Here is a 26,167-nt window from a genome sequence, read left to right as displayed (position 1 = left end):
CAGACAGCAAGCACACATTGAAATCTCATTAGAAATTAGTTACAGCAAATAATACGTTTAAATGTTTCAGTATATCATCCTCCTCCACAAAAAGGACACTTCCACTTTTGCTTAATATCCTGTCCTTAATTAGCAATGACAAGAGCCTCAATTATGGATTGCTTTCTATATGTGCCTAAAGCCATGCTTAGCAATTTATATAAAATATGTCATTTAATCCTCACAACCAGACTATTAAGTCTATGATTTCTTCCTGTCAATCAAGGGAACAGTATACAAAGCTCAAAGAACTCGAACAGGTACTAACCTACCTAGTTAAGGGAAGCAGAGCAATTCTGGCCCACAAACACCTTGGAAGCTAATCACCTCTGCCTTTCACATGGAAGCCACAGTTGTGAGATTATTCAGCAGTCACCCGGTGAGATGTAATGCATTTTATCTGATACGACTGTGGGAAATGTGCTATAAAAATAATCCCAGTGTGCCTTGCTTGTTGTGCCGAAGAAACCTCCCTGGACAGTGTGAGTGGATAAAATATTGAAGAAATATTGCTGCCCATGATTAGAGTTAGAGGGATGGAAAACAATGAAGCATATATTTGAGAAGGGGATAAACAGCCACAGACTTCCTTACTTTTGTCCAGAGAATGTGAGCAATTCAGCAAAGAGCTCCTAGCCTTCGTCTGTGTAAAACTATTGCTAGACGTTAACTTGCCAGGGCTGCAGGACCCAGCACCTCCTGCATGTATATAGCCTGTCAATGGAATGTGAGCAAAGGTAATGAATGTCACTTCTGGGATGGAGTGATTAAGAGCAGAGCCTCTACACTCTTTTCTCCTCTGTCTTCCAACTACATTCCAAAGGCTTTGAGGCCCTAGGAAATAGAGTCAGGACATAGAAGAAGCCTGGGCTCCTAATTCACTTCATGGAGAAAAGATCTCAGCAAATAAAAAGTATCATGTTGGATTATGTCCTTAAAAGCACAAACTCTATTAGATAGATTTCCATCTTGGGCAGGTGAATACTCAAATACATAATAAGACTAAATAAAATATTTTTCTCCAGATATTCTGTTCCTAAGACTATAATGATACTTGTCCAACTGTACAATAATTATGTGTTAACCTCTATGACTCCCCTCAAGACTGGGAGACCCTCCAAGGTAATGATAATGACTTTTTCACCTTTCCAGCTCAGCACCTAGATCAATACCAGGTATAGTATCCACAGTAACAAATATTTTGTGAATATATGAATGATGTGTAAATAGATGAATACAAGTATGAATAAATGAGTGGAGAGACTGGAGTGTACAGAGAATAAAACAATTATTTTCATAACAAGACCACACAAATTACTTTCCATTTGACTATAGAATGCATTTTTGAACTTATATTTAAATGTGGGTGTGTCCAAATCAATTCAAAATCATTCAAATAATAGAATTAAGTCAAACCATGAGAGGTTAAAAAAAAGAAAAGGAAAAAGCTTGTCTCTTGTGTTCTTCATCCTCAATTTCTCTCCCTAAACCTTTCTGGCTTAGGCAAAGCACCAACCTAACTTGAATTGTCCTTTTTCATTCAAAGTGTGTTACCTTCCTGCTGAGCGTCTGAAGTAAAAGATAAAGAATAAATATGTTCTCAGCTCCTGTGAGGCTGCAGGTTTAGTCTAGGTAAAGAAAGGGTAAAATAGAGAAGTTTGCCATTTTTTATATTACTTTCAAAGTTCTTCAAGGCTGTTTTAAGTCACATACCTGAATCAGAGGGTACCAAGCAGTCTGCTTAGGTATACAGTTCTGAATCTAATGTTTGTAAGTGGGACATGAGATAATGATCCCCTCAACCCTTGGGGCTGCCTGGTACAGCCTGGGTTACCCAGAACCCTGCAACTATTCACATTCAGCCACAAATAGCCTCTGTAGGGTCTCCCAGGAAGGTTACCCAAGAGAGAGAGAGTCAGACAAAAGGTCAAAAGTGGTCTCGGATGGCAGACACAGTGAGAAACGCCACACCCATGGGTCCACCAAAGTTCTCTCGCCATTCAACCAGCGGGCATCAACTTGTGCAACAGCCAGCGGCGAGTATGCCAATGCTCATGGTGAACAAGAGATTGCTAGGATTGCTACAAGAACTAATGATCCAGAGCAAAGATACAGCAGGTCAGGGGCGGGAGTCCCAAGAGACCTTGTCAGCGTGGGTTTAGGTGGTTACCCGCCCATCTCTATCTTCATGTAAAGATGATATGACCGCCTAGTGAATGTGAAGGCTCTACCACAGTCTGTGCCTTCTACCATCATTATTGGGACATACCTAACAAAAGCAACCACCAACTTGGAACGAAATCAGTCTCATACACATCATCAGATGATACTGCAACGAGTTTTTGTGTGCCAAAGAAAGAAGAAACTAGATTCTTTGAAAGACACTGGCTTAAAATTTTTGATCGTAAAAATGATTAAAATTTTGTCTAATGTGACGATCAAAAATAGAGAGATGTTATTAAAACATTGATTAGAATTACAGTCACAACTTCAAGAATAAGACCTGGTAAACAAAACAAAACAAAAAACCAAAAAACACTTATGTTTGTGGAAGCAACTACAAGTTTCTCAGTAAAAATCCTGAAAAGCATTACTTGAAAATTATGTAAATTAAGTATTTGATATCTTTCCCAATACTTTATACTTTATTATGGCTTGTTATTTTAAATTTTTATTTATATTAGTTGTTTTACTTTATCATTGTTTAATATAAAGGCTATACAATTTTTACCAAGCTCCATTTAGATCCCCTCTAGTTTATTCTAGTATAGCATACAAGTATCATTTAATAAGTGTGCCATGAAGTGAAAACAGTAAGCAGTAGTACCTAACTATATAAGCAGCATATTAATATTCACAACTAGACAGTGTGTTCTAGAGTCGAAGGGGGCAGAACCCAGAACATACCCTTAGCCTACTGATTAGGTAAATATTCAATTTAAGATGATATATTCCCTAGACCACACAAAAAATGGATACCAGTGTAATAATACGATTTGAGGTCTGTAATTTTATCTAGCAATGTAGCCCTTAAGGCAGCAATCGCTGGTGTTTCATGAATTAATTGCCTACCGTGGAGCTTTTCAACATAGAATACAAATTAATCCTACACACCTTACTATTAGAAAATTTACTTACATTTTTCATGACACATGCAGAATCTAAAGATTTATAAATATGGAGTAGATAATGCTTTCCATTTAAATTTGGCATCAAGCCATCGCTCTGAGCCCAAAATAACAATGCAGACAACGCTGGTTTAAAAAAAATCCCAGATTTACTTAATTTTGGTTGTTTGTTCCTTTGCCTAAGTGTTTGTTTTTTCTTTTTTTTTAATCTTACTCTCTAAAGCCAAGCCAAAGTTCTTTCTTCGAAGAATCAGATTTTTTGACTGACGGTGAAGCAGATGGATCACAAAATTAGGAGGTAGGACAACTGGATATTTCTGATTACAACTCTTTTACAGATTTGTTTGCTTGAGTATGGTTTTTTGCTTCTTATTTGAGCTAGAGTTTCCTCATCACTAGAATGAAGGTTTTCATTAAATATTTCTGAGTGTGCTTTTGAGCATCATGTGAATTTGTGATCCTGTCTAACTTGTTGCAGAAAAAATTTAAATGTATATAATCTTAGAAGTATTTATACTAGTTATAAATTCAAACAAAGTAGGGATTTTAAACACTGAATTATCCTGATTTTATGCCATGCTGCCACTAATAAACAAACAGCAAGTTCCCTGATAGTGATTCTCTATTATGGGATATTGATATATTTTGGGATTTGGAAGTTGGATTGATCTCCCCCTGTTTACAAGACACAACTTTCTGATTTGCCACCTGCTATGTCTCCTATTCATTTTTTTTTTTTTTTTTTTTTTTTGCCGTACGCGGGCCTCTCACTGTTGCGGCCTCTCCCGTTGCGGAGCACAGGCTCCGGACGCGCAGGCGCAGCGGCCATGGCTCACGGCCCCGGCCGCTCCGCGGCATGTGGGATCTTCCCGGACCGGGGCACGAACCCGTGCCCCTGCATCGGCAGGCGGACTCCCAACCACTGCGCCACCAGGGAAGCCCCTATTCATCTTTTTGTAAGACTTTTTAAACATTAAGCAAAACCCTCATGGTACAGAATTTCCCACAAGTGGCCCACATTTGAACAGTAGGATTCAACTGAAACTTGAAGATGGGCCACACGCAGCACACCCTGCTGACATGTTCCTCTACCCACGTCCCTCCTTTTCTCACTGCCTGGTAATTGAAGTGTACTTTTGTCAGTGGTGTCAAAGCCTGTCTCCTAGGCTGTCTTATTATTTTTAAATCCCCGACAAGTCCACCACAGTGATCCAGCTCCTTGCACTTTATAGGTGCTCAAGATCTATTGGCCAAGCCAACACGTCTCTCTCAGTTTCTCTAGACTTGTAGGTCCTTAACTGCAGACCCTAGGGTGACTGGGAGACACAGCAGCTGGCCTGGAAGAAACTGTGCATAAACCACAGATTTTTACTTACGCAGCTTTGTGCATTAATTCTGGATAAGCACATGATAGAATGTCTTATGTGTGAATTTTATTTTTCAGGTGTAGTGATGGTGGGAAAGAGGCTGGCAATAGCTATTGTAGACCACACTGCATTACAAAAAATCTGATAAATCCAAGCAATTCAATTCAAAATGGTCAATTAAGGGGAAAAATGCAGTCATTTAACTTGATAATTCTACATGATACATTAAGTCTCTCGCAGACTCCACCACAATGAAAGCGAAAAGAGTTGAACGAAGGTAGAGGAAGATTTTCTTTAAGGTCCACTACTTGATTTCTTTTAGCTCCTAAATATGTGGGAAGCAGTAAAGCATGGTGCTCAGGCCATTGTACTCACCTGATCTTGGAGTTGGGCAGTGTAATTTGTGCACTGGCTGAACAGATGGATAACTGATCATAGGCAAATTCTTAACTTTTCTCTTCCTCAGTGTCTTCATCTGTAAAATGGGGATATTATTGGTACTTACTTCTTAAGAGCTTTGTGAGGATTAACTACACTAATCCATGGACAAGAGACATGTTGTCTACATAACAGGTGCCCAATAAGTTACAGTGATTGTGTTGTGTTGTTGATACTGCCCATGACAACAATGATGGCATGTGTCTATTTTTATCATTATAGTGTGATTACACGTCATATATGTTCTATCTCCTTGTTCTGAGATTAACATAGCCTCTTTTAGAAACCACCAAAAGGCTCAACAGTATTGGTAAGAAACATCTGTGTGCAACAAACATTCAGACACAAACATTCAATTAAGACGACCGCTTCCAGAAGCAGTCTCTGAAGCATGTCTGATCTAGAAGGGATGCCCCCATGCACTTCCTGCTGGGAGAGAATCTTCTATTGTTGCCAGTCAGGATCATTCCCTGTTGGTTTAAATTAACCTGAAAGATCCTCAGCAGTTTAGGTACGTTTAGCTCAACATCGCAGATTGTTTATACCTGTGACGCAGGCACGTCAAAAAAAAACCACCACTGAGCCACTGGCTTAGGGTTTCCAGCTGAAGCTACAGCGGTTCTTTTCTGTAAGCACAGGAAATCAGCCAAGCTCAGTTTGCTTAAGACATTCAGGTAAACCGCTTGCTTTGTCAGAGCGCTCTCCCAGGAACAACCAAGATATTCTGAATCATTTACTTCTTTCCCATTTGCCATTCTTTTCATGAGGTGGATTCCCCAATCGTAAACACAAAGAAAGTGTTTAATCAGAAGCAGCCAGAAGTGATTGGTGATAACTGGGATTTAATGGCTCAATCTCAAATCTAGTTTCAGTTGTGTTTCACCAGAGATTTTTCAGATTCTTGCTATGAGAGTTTGGCAGAAGACAATAAAAATCATGATTTCCTCACTTTTTTCTGATGTTTTGCTATGGCGCTAAATAGTATGTTCAGTATCCCCCTGGAAATATATAAAGCACTTGACGTGGTGTGTTCATCACTTGCCTCTGACTAAAATGTCCAAATGACTGAGAATTAATGAAAATCATTATGGATAGGAGCAAAGGATGTGTACCAAGATGTTCACTAAAGCACTGTCTACAATTGTGAAAATGAAAACATATATTATAAACTGTATAACAATAGGCATGAAGTATTTACTACTACATGGACTACTATGAAACCATTAAAATAATGATGTAGAAACAAAAACATGTGAAAAATGGGTTTTAAAATTAAACAATAACACACTAATATTAGATTATTTAGTTATTATTCTGGGTCCAACCAGAAGAAAAACAAACAGTAATTTGAGCATGGAAAGTGTAATGAAAAAACTATTAATTATGAAAGACGATTAGAGTAAGGAAGGAATGGCCAGCGACAAGTAAAGAGAACGCCAAAACACACAGTTAGCAGAAATAAGGAGAGCCGCTAACCCTCCAGTTGAAAAGAAGACCTCCTCCTCCCTGCCCACAGGACTGAGGTCCAGACCCGGTTGAAAAGAGCATGACTGTGGCTCACTGGATGGTAAAGAAGCTGCTGTGGTGTCTCCTGGTGGAACTTTCTGGAAATATGCCCTCTGTAAGTTGCTGGAAATCCACATTCTAGGGTTCCAGTAAAACTATGCACGGGGAGATTTCTCACCTGAGGCGCTACTCCAAAACTGCTTGATAGAAGATGCTGACGGAAGACGACAGCTTCCGTCTCTCTGCGCACTGCTGAAGCCGACTACCGGAGAAGTTGTGAGCCCCGGGAGCAGGGCTGAGGACGCCCTCGGAGCTGCAGGAGTGAGTGGGTGCTGAAGACGCCACCAAGAGCCTTCCCAGCAAGCACCGGGGCATCACGAAGCAACACCTTCCTCAGGTGCCATCAATTAGGAAAGCCTAACATCCCACGGGCTGGCCAAGGAAAAACTATTTAAAGGACCCATAGCACTTTTCACAGAGCAAGTAACAAAAGAGTGAATTTCGAGCTGAGAGGCGGTAACCAATGTTACCTCAAGAAAAATTAAATTAAAACGGAGTTGTTGTTTTTTTTTTTTTTTTTACGGTACACGGGCCTCTCACTGTTGTGGCCTCTCCCGTTGCGGAGCACAGGCTCCGGACGCGCAGGCTCAGCGGCCATGGCTCACGGGCCCAGCCACTCCGCGGCATGTGGGATCTTCCCGGATCGGGGCACGAATCCGCGTCCCCTGCATCGGCAGGCAGACTCTCAACCACTGCGCCACCAGGGAAGCCCTAAAAAGGAGTTTTTATCACATAATCAGTGAAATGCAAATTCAAGCAATAAGATGCATTTTTGACTAAAAAACAAACTGACACAAAGAGTATATAATATTAAAACGTTAACAATGGCTCTCTTTGGGTGGGAGATTACCAGTGAATTTCTCATTTTTCTTGAAGCATTGCCATATTCCTACAATATAAATGTACATAGATTTCCAATGCACAAAAATAAAATACAATTATCAACTCAGCTACCCAATAAACTTAATATTCACTCAATAACTTTTACTCTGTATTTAATTACAGCATAAAATGTAAGAACAAATGCAATATGGATGCTGCATATTAAAGGAACTCGATCAGTCTTACTCATTTTGTGGAATCAAGGAAAGGACCATTCAAGCGTTTCCATGAGTTTCTCTTCCATTCCACCTAAAACTCCCTCTTGCTGGAGGAATTCTGTCCATCAACTTCTAGTTATCCAAATCAACACATTTAATATATCTTACAGGGGTATTAGTTCTTTGTGTGTGGGGGGGAGGGGTGGTGGGTACAGGTGAAATAAGTTTAGGAAATGATCAATGTACCAAAGGGGAACAGGTTTACATATTATTGTTTCTATCTGTACATACCACACAGGTTTGTACAGAACTGCAATAGTGTTTGGCTCTAGCTAGAGCCTGGATATGATTCTGCTTTACCAACCCAACAAGGAACTTCTCTGCACATGACTGAATCAAGGTGAATGAACATGTTTGGGGGAAGTTTTAAAGGCTTACACAAAGCACTACAGCTCTGTCAAGTGATGTAATATAATTATAAACTGTTGCCTTTCAGTCTACCTTCCTGTATTTTACTACACTCTACCTTATTTTAAATGTGATTTAAGGAAATGTTTTGCTCCATACTTTCTTAGTCTATCCCTCCCTTTCTTCCTCTCTGCCTTATAAAAGAATAAATATATAATCGAGCCAAAAACAAAACCCTCCAGCTTATTTGTACAAAAAAGCTTCAACTAGCAACCTGTCCATCGACGGATGAATGGATAAAGATGTGGCACATATATGCAATGGAGTATTACTCAGCCATAAAAAGAAATGAAATTGCTTTATTTGTAGTGAGGTGGATGGACCTAGAGTCTGTCATACAGAGTGAAGTAAGTCAGAAAGAGAAAAACAAATACTGTATGCTAACACATATATATGGAATCTAAAAAAAAAAAAAAGGCTCTGAAGAACCTAGGGGCAGGACAGGAATAAAGACGCAGATGTAGAGAATGGACTTGAGGACACGGGGAGGGGGAAGGGTAAGCTGGGATGTAGTGAGAGAGTGGCATGGATATATATACACTACCAAATGTAAAATAGCTAGCTAGTGGGAAGCAGCTGCATAGCACAGGGAGATCAGCTCGGTGCTTTGTGACCACTTAGAGGGGTGGGATAGGGAGGGTGGGAGGGAGGAAGACGCAGAGGGAGGAGATATGGGGATATATGTATGTGTATAGCTGATTCACTTTGTTATAAAGCAGAAACTAACACACCATTGTAAAACAATTATACTCCAATAAAGATGTTAAAAAAAATAATCTTTAAAAAAAGCTTCAACTACAAAGGGACATGTTACCGCCTGCTACCATCAATATAATACCTAACAATTTATCACTGACGCTGTAATAAAGTTAGTGGTGTACCTAAAACCATCTTTTATTTTAAATATCCCTTGTTGTGCTAGTAATGATTTTCCTTTATTATCCCCAAGTCATATATTTAAACCTAAAGAGACAGACCCAATTTCACTTCTCTAAATTATTCTACTGTAACCACATGTACCCTAACTGTAGGAGATGCTTGAGCCATTTTCTACTTAAAATTCTGAAAGACTCGTGCTCACATAATCCCCACTGACACTTTGCAAATGACCAAAAATTTCATCAAGGCCACTGGATCAGAACAATTAGTGGGTACATCAAGTAAAAAGCAATATAAAGGGTTAACACTAAGAATACCTTGAGGGAAAAGCCTAATTGTGTGCCTCTGTAGGTAAGACATCCATATTTCTTTTAAAATGCTTTTAGGGCAATACTACAGATGCATGTTAATATACCCTGCTTGATTTTAAAAAAAACTTTAATGGTGGAACATATCAAATTCAAATCGCACAAGTTGCAGCGCTTGATTTTTCTTAAAAGGTCCATTTTTACTCCTTACTCTTCAATCTTGACATCACTTTTAGAATGCGTCCCCAACACCTGCCCCCTGATCCAGGCAGGCAGTGATATTTCCTTACGTCTATGTTTCTTTTATCACATTGCATCATAATCATTTACTTAATCAACTTTCTGCTTCACTACAATATGAGTTCTGTGAAGCCAGGATCCATGTGTTATTAAGTTTGAATCTCCAAAGTTTAGTGGATTTGCTGTTTCAACAAATATTTATTAAATGTCTACTCTTTCCCAGATGTGTGTGCCGGGTGTAAATAAGGTGGCTTGTCAAAAAGAGAGATGCGGTTCTTGGGCTCATGGAATTTAGAGTTCAGTGAGGGAAAGAGTAAATTAACAAGAAAACATTCTAACAGATAATTACAAATTCATACAAGTTCTATAGTATAAAATAGAAAGACGTTGCGACACATATTAACCTGGGGGAATTTCTCGGGATAAACAGGACAAGGCCACCCTTGGAGGCCACTTGGAAGCCACTTGGAAGTATGTGAGGCTCAACATAAGGGAATAGAGTGTGTGAAGTTTCTGAGTCCAGGAGAACTCAGCAGGAATAAATGGAGGAGTGAAGAAATAAATGATTTGGAAATGAACACTGTGGCAACATGATGGAAAGTTGAAACATTACCTGTGTCTCTAAGAAGCTTATAAACAGCAAGGAAATTGAGCCCGAGAATCCCCATCCTTTCCGTCCTGCAAGTCACTCAACCTATTTCTATTCTTTTTTCTTTTAACCAAGGCAGACATTGCTAATCAATCACGGCATTCTTCCCCCCTAAGGCTGGACAGAGCTTACATTTTTTTCTTAATTCAGTGCTTCTGCCAACCATTACCACTCATTCAAAATGGGCACTCAAGATGATACCCTTTTGCCCTTCCTGATGTAAGTGGTTAATACCATTTTTACCTAATTAATAAACATTTGATATTGGCTTGAGGGGGACAAGAGGTAGCAAACTGAGCTAATATATATAAAGCAGTGAAGGTTGTAAATGGATAAGCAGCCTGGCTCATTACAGGTGCTGAACTGATAGGAGTGATTATAATGATGCTGGGAAAATATGGGGCATCCAGTAATTGATGGGAGCTAGCATTTGAGGCTACTCCTGAGGGTGAGAGAAATTACCAAGTGGGAAGCACTGAGTCACTGAAGTCACTCTTTCATAACGCCATAGTTTTTAGCTAACATAACGTCATATGTTAGCTTGGGACAGCCAAGCTAATATTTTCTCAAAAATACAGAGAAAAGAATATCTTTACACTCAAGCAAAAAAAAAAAAAAAGATCATCATCAGAAAGGATATATGCAGTTGGAAACTAGCATCTTGACCTAGTCCTAGTACATTTAGAAATGAAACCTCATCAGCTTTACTGACTTCACCACTTAGTCCGTGTACCAGAACTTCAGCAAGCCAGAGTGAGCCAGTCTAAAACATTCAGTTTTCCCCCACCTGCACTGAGTGAACCATGCATCTTAGGTATAAAATGATAGCATTTATAATTCAGTAAGAGCTAAACCCAGAAGTACTCTAACATATTATTAAGGTTGAAAATTTCTTAGAAACCAAAGAAATACAGAGGTTTAAGTTCTTATGATGATATTAATTGGAAATACGTTGCATCTACTACATGTTGAGAATCTCCTTGGATATGAACTGATGCACTGAGACCTAGCCATAGGATATAGCTACCCAATCCACTGCTTACTTATAAGTTCTTCTGAATAAGATTTTATTATATATTGTTTCACTTTAGAACTGCCTATGTTGGGCAGAGTAGTTTTCCTGAGTTATAGTAATAGTTACCACTTTGAGTGTCTGTTTTATGTCAGTGCCGTGCTAGGCCTTTTATATATATTATTTATAATGCATACAATAACCCAGTAAAGACTGACCTGATTTCTACCTCACAGACAAGGCAACTGCAGTTCAGAGAATTTAAGGAACTTGTTCAATTTACGTAACTAAATCAATGATAGGGATGGGATTTGGATGCAGTTCTGTCTCACTCCAGAGCTCATGTCATTTTCACTACCCTTTGTTTGCACGTTAGCTCTATCTCATTCCACAGCCACACACAGATTAGGGAAAATTAGAGGACCACCCCAGACACCACATTTGTAAGGGCCTGCCTTTAGGAAGGGGGAAAGCAGGCTAGCTTGTGGGGGAGAGAGTTGTTCCCATCTGATGCTAGGGCTTGTATAGCCTCCATCAGCCCCGGAATCTCTCTGACAGCACCTGAGCAATGTATGTGATCAGCACTTTCCACCTTCCTTATGGTTACAAACGCTGATTAATTTTTCCTGGTATAGATGCTCATTTTAACAAGTCACTCGTTGTAAACAAGGCCAGGTGTAGGGCCCATTTCCTGCTCCACCCACTTTACTGAAGCCAAATACTCCATCTATATCCTTCCCGAGTTGTATCTCACAGTTATAGACAATAGGCACTGTGAGTCTTAAGCATGAACAGATTGACATAAAAGCATTCTCTCTTCACTAAAAGGAAAAAAAAAAAGTACACTTACTGGGTGATAATATGGCAGGAAGTCTGCATATATCTTTATAAACAGGGTACCGAGGTATAATTATTCCACTTTAGCTCACAGATGCTTTCACTCGTTTCCTGATTTTCGTTTTGTTTTGTGCGGCTCATGACAGACCAATCCATTTCTGCAGAGATCAGGCCCTGCAGCTCAGGGCTGACTCTCATAGATACTCTGAATCAAGTACAGGGATGAGCAGCTGGGAAGATGGGGGAGGCGGTCAGGGAGGCAGGGAGACCTGAACAGATGAGTAACGGGGACCAGGAAGGAGGACAGAGGCTCCATACATGATTAAACATGAATATGGGCCCTCTTGCCAACCAGATGCATCATCTTTATGCAACTGGAATGACCCCTTTTCCCACACCTCCCTACGCTACACAGAATGCTTTGACTGATTTTTATTGACAGCTCAGCATGTGCTATAATAGCAGTAGCACACCGAGTAGAACAGGTTGACAGTGTGGCAGATACCGCCATCCCTTTCCAATGTTTGTAGGCTTTCTGAGCAGGCCGTGGGCGTCCCGTGCACCTCACTCCTCTTCTAGCAGAGGCCAAGAGATGCAGACATTAACTATGCACCTAAATGAGACTCCTAATGAGACAGAGCAGGACCCTATGATCCTTTCCCCTAACCATGTCCTCTGCCTGCTTTTTGTCTGTGGAAAAACTTTAGCCCAAAATTAAGTTTAATCAGAGAAGTGAGAAAATGCAGAAGCAAAAAATAATAATAATTCATCAGTAAGCAAAGTTAAGGACCTTTAGTTCCTCCTCAATGGCTATAGATAATATTCTGAGCCATATCCTGTGAGCTGTGTGAAACCCCACTAGGTGAAGAAGTTAAGTACATGATGACCAGACTGTAGGCATGACATAAGCTGCCACAATTCACAATTCTGAGAACTGGCCTCAAAGAAATGAGAACGAACCGACCCTGGAACTGAAGACTAACGGTACTTAAAACAATCAAGATGACACTGGTCAGACCACCGATGACCAATTTCAAGATGACGGTCAGAGCTGACTGTGCTGTTTCTGCGTGTAGCCCCCCTCCCTCCGTCTATAAAAGCTCTTGCCCCCTCATTGGATGGGTGCGGGGAGTTGGCCTTCGGACAGGCGTCCTCCCTCCCACACCCCCTGGTCGCCGGCACCCAAAACAAAGTGAACTTTCCTTTCCACCAACCTTGCCTCTTTACTTGCTTTTGAGCGGCGAGCAGCTAGACCCCACCTCCGGTTACACTAACAGGAAAGGCAAAGAGAAAAAATCATTTAAAAACATGATGTAGAGAACACAGATGTAGAGAACAAATGTATGGACACCAAGGGGGGAAAGTGGCGAGGGGAGGGTGGTGGTGGGATGAATTGGGAGATTGGGATTGACATATATACACTAATTTGTATAAAATGGTAACTAATGAGAACCTGCTGTATAAAATAATAAATTAAATTAAATTAAAAAAAACATAAGTGGCATTTTATGCACCAGTTCAAATAAGGGGGAACCTAATCATTGTGAATGATAAACCAGTTTGTGAAAAACCCACTGCTTATTAGAACAGCACGCTCCATGTAAAAAGAAATTTTCTAATGGTAAATATAGCAGAAGGCTACAATTACAACCTTTCAATGATTGCAATCCACAGAAAAGCCATTTAGTGATAAATTGGAGAGCGATAGGAGATTATCACCTGTTTAAGCTTCCACTGATTCCATCAAGTTGTTTGCCTGGCAGTAGCTAGGCTATGATGGAAAAGCTGAGAAAAACTCATTTTCCCCCTATCTAAATATTATTAATTGCAAGCATTCATTTTGAAAGATTTGTGGCTCTTTGGGAGAAAAGGATCTGCTTGACAACTACTAATTATACTTAATAATAAATAATACTTATCATTTACATAATTATTTTCATATTTAAATCCTTTCACAGATTTTGTTTCCTCATATGGAATATCAGTGCAACTTGACTGCATATAATGTTATGATATTTCTGTGAAACCAGCCCCAAGTAGTAAGCTTTCATGAGAAAATTGGGGCCTTAATCTTATCTATATTAACAAGTGTTAACAAATCATTAGAATTTCCTTTTTCAGCACCTGAAGAGGCGGGCAGTATTGAACAACTATCTGAGGAACACTGAACTGACTTTTTGGCAAAACACCCAGTTAACGCCAAAACTGTGCAAAAATATTTAGAAGAGGCAGAGACATGAGGCAACAAGACCAATGAGAGACGTATTAAATTAAAAGAAATGCCTCTCTCTCTATCTGCCTACCTATCTATCAACAGGGTGAAAACAAAAGAGCAAAACAAATGAAATCAATATACTTAATATAGTTGTGAATGTAAAGGTCTGAATATAGATTTTTTAAAAATTGTCTGCACGAGTTGGATATTTGACCTAGTGAGTACATGTGTAGAAATTTATTCTAAGGATTTCACAGAAATCTAGGTACCATGGCATTAACTGGAATACTATTTGTAAAAAAGAAAAACTTGGAAATAATTTGTTTCCAACAATAGGGCATTGTTTAAATAAGTGATATCATATGTTGAAATATTAAATAATTTTTAAATTTTCTAAATGAGGAATATTAGATCATGTGGGAAATTGTCATGATAACATTAGGTGAAAAGGTACTAGAAATAAAAATTATATAAACAGTATATCTTATCCTTATTAAATAATGTATAAAATATATGTAAATATATATGTTTATATAAATGCATATGCATATATAAGTGGGAAAATGCAAAAATGGAAAAGATAATATTTATCTCAGAGTTCTGCAAGTGTATTTATATTTTTCCTTTACATTTTTCTGTATTTTATAATTTTTCTACCATAAAATATTAATTTAATTACTATTTATTTTTGAACAACTCTATTTTTTAAAATTGTTTTTACATATAGAGTGGTCACGTGTTTGCTTAACAGAGTGCAAGTGAAAAATAAAGGCTGTTTTTGTGGTTCTCATGATGTCTAAAAGACTAAAACAAGTTCTGAGACCTCGAAGTCTACTTTGGCCACACAATTCCACATCTAGTCTGGGAGCTCATCATAAGACTATCAAGCAACTGGGTGAAAAAGATATATGCTGCAACACTATTTATAATAGGAGAAACAAGGAACCAACATTAAGGTCTACCGAAAGGGGATTTATGAAATGAATGGTGGTACAACCACTGCCTAGAGCTACAGCTATTAAAATGATCATGTTCCGGGAACACAAATTCACCCAGGAGGGGCTGTTCTTGCAGGCTGTTTGCATCAAACAGGAAACGCTGACGATGAAGCTCTCGTTGGAGAACACCTCCCAGGGCATCAGATGTACCTGCGCTTCAACTTCCCCCACATCCAGGTAAGGCTGCACACCAAGTATCACCAGACTGTCCACTTTTCAGGAGAAGCTGCAACATGCCTAGGCTTTTCAGATGTTGTGCAGGCCCGGGGGTGGGACTGAGGGGTGGGAAATAAAATGTCTACGGGCTGAATTTAACTAGTCAGCCAAGAGTTTGCAAACTTTGATGCAGAATTAAATTTATAACTATGTAATAATGGCCAATGCTTACATGAAATTTTAAAACGGGTTTAAAACATTATGTTTTTATTTAGGTTAAACTATGTGTATATATTAGTATGTTTGTCTGATGTTCACACAAATGAACATACACACAATGTAGGGAGATAAAAAGCAGAGATGAATGGATCTGAAAGTACTTTTCTTTGGGTAATGGGTTATTTTGAATGACTTCAGGGTTTTTTTTCCATACTACTCTATATCTATATTCTATTATATAAAATATTGTATATTTATACTATTCTGTATTTTTATTTTTGAAACAAACACATGCAGATTTTATGATATAAGAATTAGACAATTATACTTAATAGAAATATAGATTTCCTTTTTTGCATATGTTGTCTCATTCTGTCTCAAAAGGACCATGTCAGAAACACTAGATCCAGTTCTGAGCATTGCCTTTTTGGGAGTATTTTAGAAAACAAAAGCAAGTACAAACATCAATAAACAAGATGGGGAAGGACCTAGACATACTTTCACAGGATTTTTAGGAAAAAACATTAGATGTTTTCCTGAAGAAAAGTAGACTTCAGTTGTGTGATAATGGACTACAAAGATGTGAAGTGCAAACATGGGTATTTGAAACTCAAATATTTTTCTCTGTAGTTCCATCAGGTCAAGCTAAGACCAATGGGTGACATGCTTCAGGAAGGCAACTATAAGGAAGTACTTTGTAGAAATTATAGCTGTTCGTATGCTGGATGACTTAACTCACCAGGTAGAGCATTCAAGATACGAGGAGAGCTCAAACAGAGGCCAGATTACCAGTACTTTTATAGCATGAATTCTTACACTGGATGAGGTGATAAAACAGATGACGTCAACTTCTAAAATCGAGATCATATTTCCCTTTGAGTCCTAACACTATGATAATATAATCTCAGTTATGGTATAAAGCAGGTAACTGATTTGAGAAGGGTACTGAGTTTGAGGACATATTGACTGATTCATTCCACAGATACTTTACTAAGGGACTACGCTAAGGGCCTGGGATCCCATGAAACAAAATGCCAGCAGAAGTGAATCTCTTTAATGAAGCAAAGTATGTGGAAGACAAATCATTAAATGCTTACTTACAGTAAAGCATGCAATGTATCCTGAAATAGGATATATAAATGACTATATGTCCAGGGCTTGCCCCAAGAGCAAGTCTTCTCTAAATGGATTCTTTTCTTTTCTCTTTCTTTACCTTGTCTTCCCCACTTATACCTCTACTCTCTGCTTCAGTGCAAGATATTTCTCCTTTCCACTTCTAGCTGAAAAAAAAACAAGTCTCAGGTGTCAATTTACTATGTAACTGTGGGTCCCTCTCTGTATTACAAAACAAGACTCAGGGGACAGTGAGTCCTGATATCATGACCTCCAAAAGGGTCACAAGGGATCTCTGAAAATTTCAATCGTTTTAGAGTCTTTTCTACATCTTTTCCAATGATTCAGGTATGGAGGTTTCTATATCTTGGGCCTAGAATTCCTTCTACTGAGTGGCGAGTCGATGTGGTTTTAGTGCTTATATCCTATAAGTTCTTTTAATTAGTGTCTTATAGCCTCCCAAAGTGTTTATATATATATGACTGGCCACCATTTAAAATGAAAAAAATAATTTACATTGCTACTTATCCTCAGTGAGTTGCCCATTTAAGAAGCAGAACTGCACTGTCAGGGCATCCACTTTTGCAATACCTTAGCCATAGTATTTTAACATATATAGTAGTTCTCAATATTTACAGTGTATTGGAAGCACCATATTAGTCAGGGTACTCCAGAGAAACAGAACCAATAGGAGATATATAATAAACATAATATAATCTATGTAATTGCTTTAACATATGTAATTGATATTAAACATATTAAATATATTGTATATTAAATAGAAGCTGGAAACTAGGAAATCCAGGGGTGTAGTTTTCAGAACTGACGTAAGCCACAGTCAGAGGGCAGGGGATCAGATCAAACACTCAGGCAGAGAGAGCAAATTCTCCTTTCCTCTGACTTTTTATTCTTTTGGGGCCCTCAAGAGATTGGATGAGGCCCACCTACACTGAAGAGGGAAACCTGCTTTACTCCATCTACCAATTCAAATGCTAATCTCATCTGAGAACACCCTCACAGACCCACCCAGAAATAATGTTTAGCAAAATATCTGTGTATCTCAGGATACAGTTGAGAGTTGACACTTAAAATTAACCATTACATTCTGCAAACCTTAAAATATACCAATGCCTCAGTCCAACCCCCAGAAATTCATATTTAATTGGTATAAATTACAGGCTGGGCTTTAAGATTATCAAAAGCTCCCCAGGAGATTTCAACGAATCACCAAAAGTTAAGAACCATTAACATCATAGAACATTTCTTTCTTGATGAGAAATCAAAATGCTTCTCACTTTTAGCGTTGATGCCCTGGGAGAGAGATTATCTACCTGTGTAAGGTGCCTTCAGAGTATCCCACTGTACCCCATGTAGTCAGTATTTTCAAACAGGCCACTGCAAACATGTGCCTCCAAGTCTGGTCAAAGTCAATCCAAATATTTTTCCCCAATATGGTAGTAGATGGGTAGAATTTCTTTTATGATCACCACATTGTATGGTAGGCATAATTATTCCCATGTAGAGGGTGAACTGAGATTCAGAGAAAAATAGGGGTGCATATTGCCACAAAGCTAGCAAATGTAAAAAATTAGGAAAAGGTCAAGTTTTCTGATCTGAGTTAAATAAGTAGTAGGTATCATTATTTTATTTATTCCACAGATACTACTGTCAGGGGTGAGTAGAAAAAAAGCAAATGAATAAAAATGTAGTCAGCCTATGAACGGGAAGATTAGCTAGCATCCTTCACACAAAAGACCTGATATGTATTCGGCCACTAGAGAGGTTTAGTCAGCTGTATTTACAGTCCCATAAATGGAAAGAAGCATCATGACAAAAGGAAATGTACTATGTACATTTACACATGTACTATGAATCCAGGAAAACACACATCAAATTAAATAAATAATTCACGGGCAGAGCAAAGATTACAGAGTTGGCTCTGATAACAAAGTATCTAAAATAAATGGTGATGTGTTTCTCCAACCACACAGGCTGCCAGTCCAGGTGCAAAGGAAAACAAATAAAACTATTATAGATCTAGTAAGAGTTAAACAGACAATAAAAACCAACAATGGAGATGAATTTTAAGTTGGTGATTCTTTGAACAATCTTCAAAAGATTTCATTTGCTCTGTTAACGCAATGTCAAGTCCATTTTAGAAATAAAAGAACATTTTTCTGCTTGCTAGAGTTTAGACATAAATCCTCAAACTGTATTATATCAAGATGCTTCCAGAATCATAGCGCTAAAGATCATCAAGGATTATTAAAGAACTATAGTCACGCCCTCATTTTACAGGTGAGAAAACCAAGGTGGTAAATGACTGTGTGATGGGCTTAAAGTCCACATGATTCCCATCAGTGGCCAAAACAAGATTAGAATGCAGGTCTCCCATTTCCTCTTCACTTAATTAGTCATCATTCTTTAGTCATTTTGAGCACAACTAGTGCACTGCTGTTTGAAACCTGACCTTTCCAATGGCAGTCAAAATGCCATACTTTAATAGTGCTTCCATTGTCTTTGACCAGAATATTAAATAACTGGCAATCATGTTCTGAGCTTCTTTCCAGATGAATTATATGTTAAGCTCTATTTCAATATGGATTTGTAATATACTTTAAAGCATGTTGATCTTCCTCTGGTCTCTTCTTACAGTTCTGAGCTACGTGAATGCTAGAGTTCCTAAAATTTGTGATTTTCTGAATGGCCATCTCTACTATGTCCACCAACCCAACAATAGTCACTGCTTGTTGCTAGACAGAAAAAAAAAAGTTAATAAATTTACAAGTGAAATCCTGTGTTCGTTTTTTTTTAAATGAAAAACAGAAACCTATTTGATTTAGAATCTAAACCCTAGAAGCATACACAGGGCTTAAAGAAATGTATGATTCTTCTATGGAATATTGGAGAATTCTTGTTTAATCAATGGAAGCACATCATTAGTTTACTCAGGTCCCTAAAAAGGTGGAGGACCTCACTTAAAAGAAACAAGTGACTATCTTAGTTAATGTAAATAGAAATGCATTTCCAGCTTATTTATGGTTGTTCATTTCTATACCATACAGTGGTCTGTTTCTCAGGACATCAGTATAAAAGGCAAATTGATAGGTGAGAAGGATAAGTCGTATAATAAAAAAGTTACAAGCATGGGCTACATGACATGGACAAGTTACTCAGCCTTTCTAATCTTCCATATGCACATCTATAAAACAGGGAATAAAACATATTACAAAGAGATATGCTTCTCCTCCCACCATGCTTCGGCCTTCACATGTTTGGGAGGCATAGGAGATCCAGTGCCTTTCCCCTCCATCCTATTCTTGGAAGAGGAATTGTTAATGTTATTCGTCAGTAACCAGAACATCTATGGAGCAATGGGTAGAATTATTACATTTGAAAGTGACAAACGTGTCACATGGCTCTGTCCCAGTAGCTCAGCCTATGATTCACAGAATAAGGCATGTTAGCTTAAGCTTGTCCCATGACCTAGTCATCTGTGATTTGGGGGCAAGAGAAAGAGAGAAGGAAAGCCTCAATTAGAATTCCAAAATGAAGTAACAGCGGCTAGCTCACTAGTAATAAATAATACTTTGGTCTTTTCTGATTATCGTTTCTTGTGTATGGATCCCTTGGCAGGAAACTTAACCACCCACTTCAGAGGTCTGTTATGAAGTCCGATATGGTATAAAAAGTGCACAGTGCAGTGCCTCATATGCAATAAGCTGTCAAAGAATATTATCTAGATGACCTTGGATTTGCACTTAAATGTTTGTTATTAAGTCAGTTTGCATGGGACTAGTATCCACAGTCTCAGGATAAAGTAGATTCATGTGAGTTAATAAATGAAAAGCTCTCTGAAATTCTAGATGGCAGGTCATGCTAACTCAGGTAAGTGGAAGCTGGTGGCTGGGCGTTCCCTCAGGACACGTGTTTTGATGGAATGAGGACTCAGGGTGAAGAAACCAGCTTGGCAGTGGATGGTAAACCATTGCCCAGCACATGCTGCCTCCTGTTAAGCAGAAGGCTCTCATGCAAATTGCTTTCTGAATCATTAGCTGTCGGCAACCCTCATCTCTCCTCCTGCAGCTGTTCTTTCTGATTTTGCCTGCAAACTTTTCATATTGGGCAGGCTCCCAAGCCAAACAAGTTGCCCCTCTGCAGGCTTTGTTCCTGGGGGCGAGAAGTGAACCTCACAGATAAGTCAAAGTAAGGATGCACCATGGACTAATACACACTGAAGGAACAGATTCCTGCAAGCTAAGGTGATGAATGCCTTTGAAAGTAATTTTCATGCGGCTTCCTATGAGAATGTCAGCCAGGCTCCAGAAGTTACATGCTGCAATTTAAAAATTATCTGCCTCTGTAGACTTCTAAAGCTTCTATCAGCTAAGAAGTATCTTTTTTAAAAAAGAAAATATTTTTATACAATTTTAAAGACTACTTTCCATTTATTACAAAATATTGGCTATATTCCCCCTGTTGTATAATACATCCTGGAGCCTACTTTACACCAAATAGTTTGCACTTCCCACTTCCCAATTCCAACTCTTAAATTGCCTTTCCCCCCTCCCCCACTGGCAATTACTAGTTTGTTCTCTATATCTGTGAGTCTGCTTCTTTTATGTTATATTCACTAGTTTGTTTTATTTCTTAGATTCCACATATAAGCGATATCATACAGTATTTATCTTTCTGTCTGACTTGTTTCTCTTAGAATAATGCCCTCCAAGTCCATCCATGTTGCTGCAAATGGCAAAATTAATTTCATTCTTTTTTATGGCTGAGTAGTATTTATATATATGTATGCAAATATATAAATTTAAATTATATATATATTTTATATATATATATATATATATATATATATATATAAAATCTTCTTTATCCACTGATCTGTTGATGGACACTCAGGTTGTTTCCACGTCTTGGCAATCGTAAATAACGCCTCTATGATGCTGCGAACATTGGGGTGCATGTATCTTTTTGAATTATAGTTTTGTCTGGATATATGCCCAGGAGTGGGATTGCTGGATCATATGGTAATTCTATTTTTAGCTTTCGAGGGACCTCCGTACTGTTTTCCACAGTGGCTGTACCAATTTATTACATTCCCACCAGAGGAACATGTGGGAAATCTCTGTACCTTGTGCTCAATTTTACTGTGAACCTAAAACTTAACTAATTAATTCCCAGCAGCATTAGCAAATAAGACCATGCATTTTTTTAAAAATCTTTTTGGAAGGCGTAGTCAATATTTGCTGAATAAAATGAGAAACTCTATCTCGGTTGGGTGGATTAAGTCAGCAGAAACTAAGCTTCACCTGTGATTTTAGCAGCTGAACTGGTTGAGAAATTCAAAGCAGAACAGGCACAAGTCCTCTCTGAACAAGGTAAGGTACAAGAAAAGGAAGGATGGATGTTGTAGGCAAATCGTAACACTCTACCATGGCTAAATATAATATCAGGAATTAAATAACTTGAAATCATATAAAAATTTCCTTTACTCGTATACCCCCTCCCACATAAAGTGGAAGGTGAGCACAAATATAAATCAAGCAGGCAGAGAGGCTCCCACTATCTTATGTATGAAATCAAAATTTTAAAGTGTTTTCTTCAGAATCCCTTTTGCCTGGGTGCAGAAGAAAAAGTAGCTGATCAGTGCACCCAAAGGTAAAATGAAAAATAGTAAAAGAAAGTTTTTCTACATTTTTGAATTTAAAATCTGAAATACATTTCTTTAACACTCTTCTTATTTATACCCACGTACCTTAAAAACCAAAATTAAAATTAAATTGTATTAGAGCAGAGGAGCAAAAATTTCCAGCCAATCCAAAGGTTAAGTGGTGCCTGATACATTGTTTGAATAAAGTTACGAATCCATATCCAGACTCAGCTAGAAAATTAAAGCGTGCTGTGATCACTCGGTACGAAGAGGGGTCATGGCAATTGATTTTATTTATACACACTCTCATACAGAATAATTTATCAAATTTGTCCTATGCCACTTTCCATGCTTATTTAATCCTCATTGAATCTCTACCAAATGAATACTGTGAAACATGTTTAATCATTATTCCCATTTCCAAGATGTGGAAACTGACGCAGAAAGTATGGTACATCAAAGTTCAGAAATTTTGTCACTCCAAATATCTCCAGGCCTAGCTCTTTAACCTGTATAATAGTCTTTTTCTCTTTTCCTTGCCGTGTGAACCTTTCATCTTCTCCCACTGTCAAATTCAAATGTTAACTCTAACCTCTCTTGACCTCCGCTATCCACTGGAGGATGCCTTCTGGCTTCCTAGAAAAGCTTCACCATTCTTAGCAGAGTACTTGAGATCTAGCAGGTGCTTTGTTAAGTGAATGAGTTAATAAACATATGAGAGAGCATTCAAATTGCCATTTAAGGGATGGAGAAACAGGCTCTGAAAGATTAAGTAACTTCCTTCATGGAAGGGGTCAAGCTGGAATTCAGATTCTGAAGCCCAAGTGATCATCCTCAGAATAATCTAAGTTATCTTCATTGGGATAGAATATGCTCAGTCTATATCCCTCACTAGACTCTAAGGAACAAGAAGGCAGTACTAGGTACCTAATGCACTTCATTTTGGGTAAATTTTTCATTTATGCAAAAATACTTGTGTAAAGATAGACTAAAGCCTTAAGCTTTCCCTGCTGGATTCCCTGCTCAACTGTGAGGACTCCTGTGATGAAAACTCGCCTAACGCACTGAATGACCTTGACCAAGCAGCTTTCCTTTACAGCCTCCATTTTCTTTTCTGTAAAATACTGTTGACAGGACATGTTCCACCTGCCTCATAGAAATGCGTTTATAAAGCACTTTGGAAAGCATGAAGCTTTCTTTTTTTTTTTTTTCTCGGTACGTGGGCCTCTCACTGTTGTGGCCTCTCCTGTTGCGGAGCACAGGCTCTGGATGCGCAGGCTCAGCAGCCATGGCTCACGGGCCCAGCCGCTCCACGGCATGTGGGATCTTCCCGGACCGGGGCACGACCCTGTGTCCCCTGCATCGGCAGGCGGACTCTCAACCACTGCACCACCAGGGAAGCCCAAGCATGAAGCTTTCTTCAAAAGCAAGCAAGTATTTTAAATGTCATTATCATAGGACTCCTTAAAAGGAGCCTTTTTATGGTGAAAAGAAACCTTAGCTTATCAATTGTGCAACTCAACCACAGAAAAGTTAAGGCAGAACATGCATGACACAATCATAATTCCAAATAAATCCTTCTAATAGTTAAGTAAAGAGAAGTCAAAATTCTTCTCTGGACTATTTTGATTTCATACAAAGGGCATCCCTTTAGAAGTTATGGAAGTTCAGATACAGAGCCTCAAACTCTAGATTGCAATGCGACATTTGTTTCTGAACTTATGCTGCCAGTCTTGCTAACAGTTCACTTGCAATGTAATATATTACTGCATTTCATTTCGAGGCAAGAACATTATTTACTCACAGGAGAAATACTTTCCTGAGGAAAGACTGTCTTTGGAAACTTTCAAGGACATTTGAGAAATGCTTCAGCCCAAGCCACAAAATTATGAGCATGCTTTTGTGCCTCTCTGCTCCCAGGGCACCATTTTTAAAAATCTTTCATTTAAGTTTATTGCAAGCATCCATCTTCCCTTTCCAGAAAAAATAGCAATTAACACAACTTCATTGATTTCCAGTTTTCCTAGGTGTCATTTCATAATGCATATATTGTAAGCAGTTCACATCATCATTTTCATCGCTTTCAACATTTTCCATGTTGTCTCCCTACCTGAATTGTGACTTTTTGTATGGAAAGTTTTATTTATCACTTGCATCTTACTTTGAATAAGTCTGAAATCAACATTCCGTATTACTTAATTATTTTTATTTTCTTCAGTATGTTTCTAACTTAGCAAACTATGGGTAAAAATGCCATGTAACAACAATATGTAATATTTACATAGAGCCCATGTAGTGAACATAGTCCTAAACTCTTACCAAATCCTCACCAGACCCTATAAAGTAGGTACTATTAACCTTGTCATTTGATAGATGAGAAAACTGATGCATAAACTGGTTAACTAACCTGTCTGAGGTCAGATAGCTAGTGATTACTTTCCCCATCAGCACTGCTGTTTAGGTAATGCGTCCTTCCCATCTCAGTTCAAATGGCACTGACACAAAAAAGCCTTTCTTTGACCTCCTGAAAATACTGGGTCTCGTTGCTTTTACAGCATCATATGTTTATTATTCATTTCACGTATTTGTGTGATTATCTAATTATATTTGAACGTATTTTTCCTAAGGGTAACTCTAGTCCAGCTGTGCTTTCCAAATTATGAAATCCGGGACTACGTGGGCTATGTCTGTTTTGCTTATTACTGTAGTTTCAGTATTTGGTGCATGCTAAGTATTCAGGAAATGTGCTGGATGGATGAATACAGGACTTTGTAAGAACAAATAAATAAATGACTGGATCAATAAATTTGGTTGATCATAACATAAACAACAGTGCCATGTTAAAATTTTTCTCTGGGTCTATACACAAACTCTTCTCAGACAGGGTTCCTGTTTGCTGTCTACATCACCAGTTGGGAGAGAAAAAAGCCAATCAAGGTCTGACTGTCATTATGTGTACAGGCTGAAGCTGATGCATTAGGTTGAGAGACAGGGTGATTTAGGAATAATTTTACTTCTGGCTGAACTATAGATAGAACCAAGTCTTACGTAATAAAAAAAAATCTACTTTTAATATGTTTGTGTGAAGAATGAAATAGGAGCATCAAGCCCATTAATTGTGATATTTAATTATATCGTCCCATTTCCACATTCATTTCCATGAATTTGGATGCCTTTAGGTCAAGCTAACCCAAGCATTTACACCACCATGATAAATAGTGAAATATCAATGGATACACAGAAAGAAAATTTCCCAAATTTAGCAGAGAACACATTAGCATGAACTTGTAAATTTAACATTCAAGTTCATTGGCGTGCAGAGAACCAAGTGACTTTTGTTAAAGTAGGAAACTTTATGACTATGTGAGGAGATGAACATTGAGAAAGTGCTCCCTATCTTAAAACCAGGACATTAGAATTATTTTAATGAATTTATTTTTTGCATATCTGCCATCTAGGTGACAGTAAAACTCAATATTTATACATCAGATTTTTAAAACATTGTGCATATATACTGTATACTGCTACAGAATGTAAGTTGCCCCCAAATCTCCAAGATACAATATGGGATCAATCAAACAGAATGACAAGAAAAACCAACTGTAATATTTTGACACCTCTTAATTATTAAATAATTATGTTTCGAGAAATACAAGTTTAAAAATTGTGCTCTGAAGAGTATTTAAAATATGAATGAACCTTCAAGATGGCAGAGGAGTAAGACGTGGAGATCACCTTCCTCTCCACAAATACATCAGAAATACATCTACATGTGGAACAACTACAGAACACCTACTGAACACTGGCAGAAGACCTCAGACTTCCCGAAAGGC

At 38.3% G+C, this 26,167-nt stretch overlaps 1 long non-coding RNA gene across 1 annotated transcript; it reads right to left on the bottom strand.

Moving 5' to 3' along the window:
* Positions 1 to 1,394: 1,394 nt before the first annotated feature.
* Positions 1,395 to 7,243, bottom strand: LOC132531141 (uncharacterized). The gene is made up of 3 exons (XR_009544027.1): positions 6,657 to 7,243; positions 4,910 to 5,009; positions 1,395 to 1,667 (listed from the first exon to the last, which is right to left on the bottom strand). It is a non-coding gene; the product is annotated as an uncharacterized LOC132531141 (long non-coding RNA).
* Between the last annotated feature and the right edge of the window lie 18,924 nt (positions 7,244 to 26,167).

This window comes from Lagenorhynchus albirostris, chromosome 13, assembly GCF_949774975.1.
Source record: "Lagenorhynchus albirostris chromosome 13, mLagAlb1.1, whole genome shotgun sequence".
NCBI lineage: Eukaryota > Metazoa > Chordata > Mammalia > Artiodactyla > Delphinidae > Lagenorhynchus > Lagenorhynchus albirostris.
The sequence above is the reverse complement of the archived record's forward strand: the minus strand, read 5'-3'. Positions and strand labels throughout refer to the sequence as shown.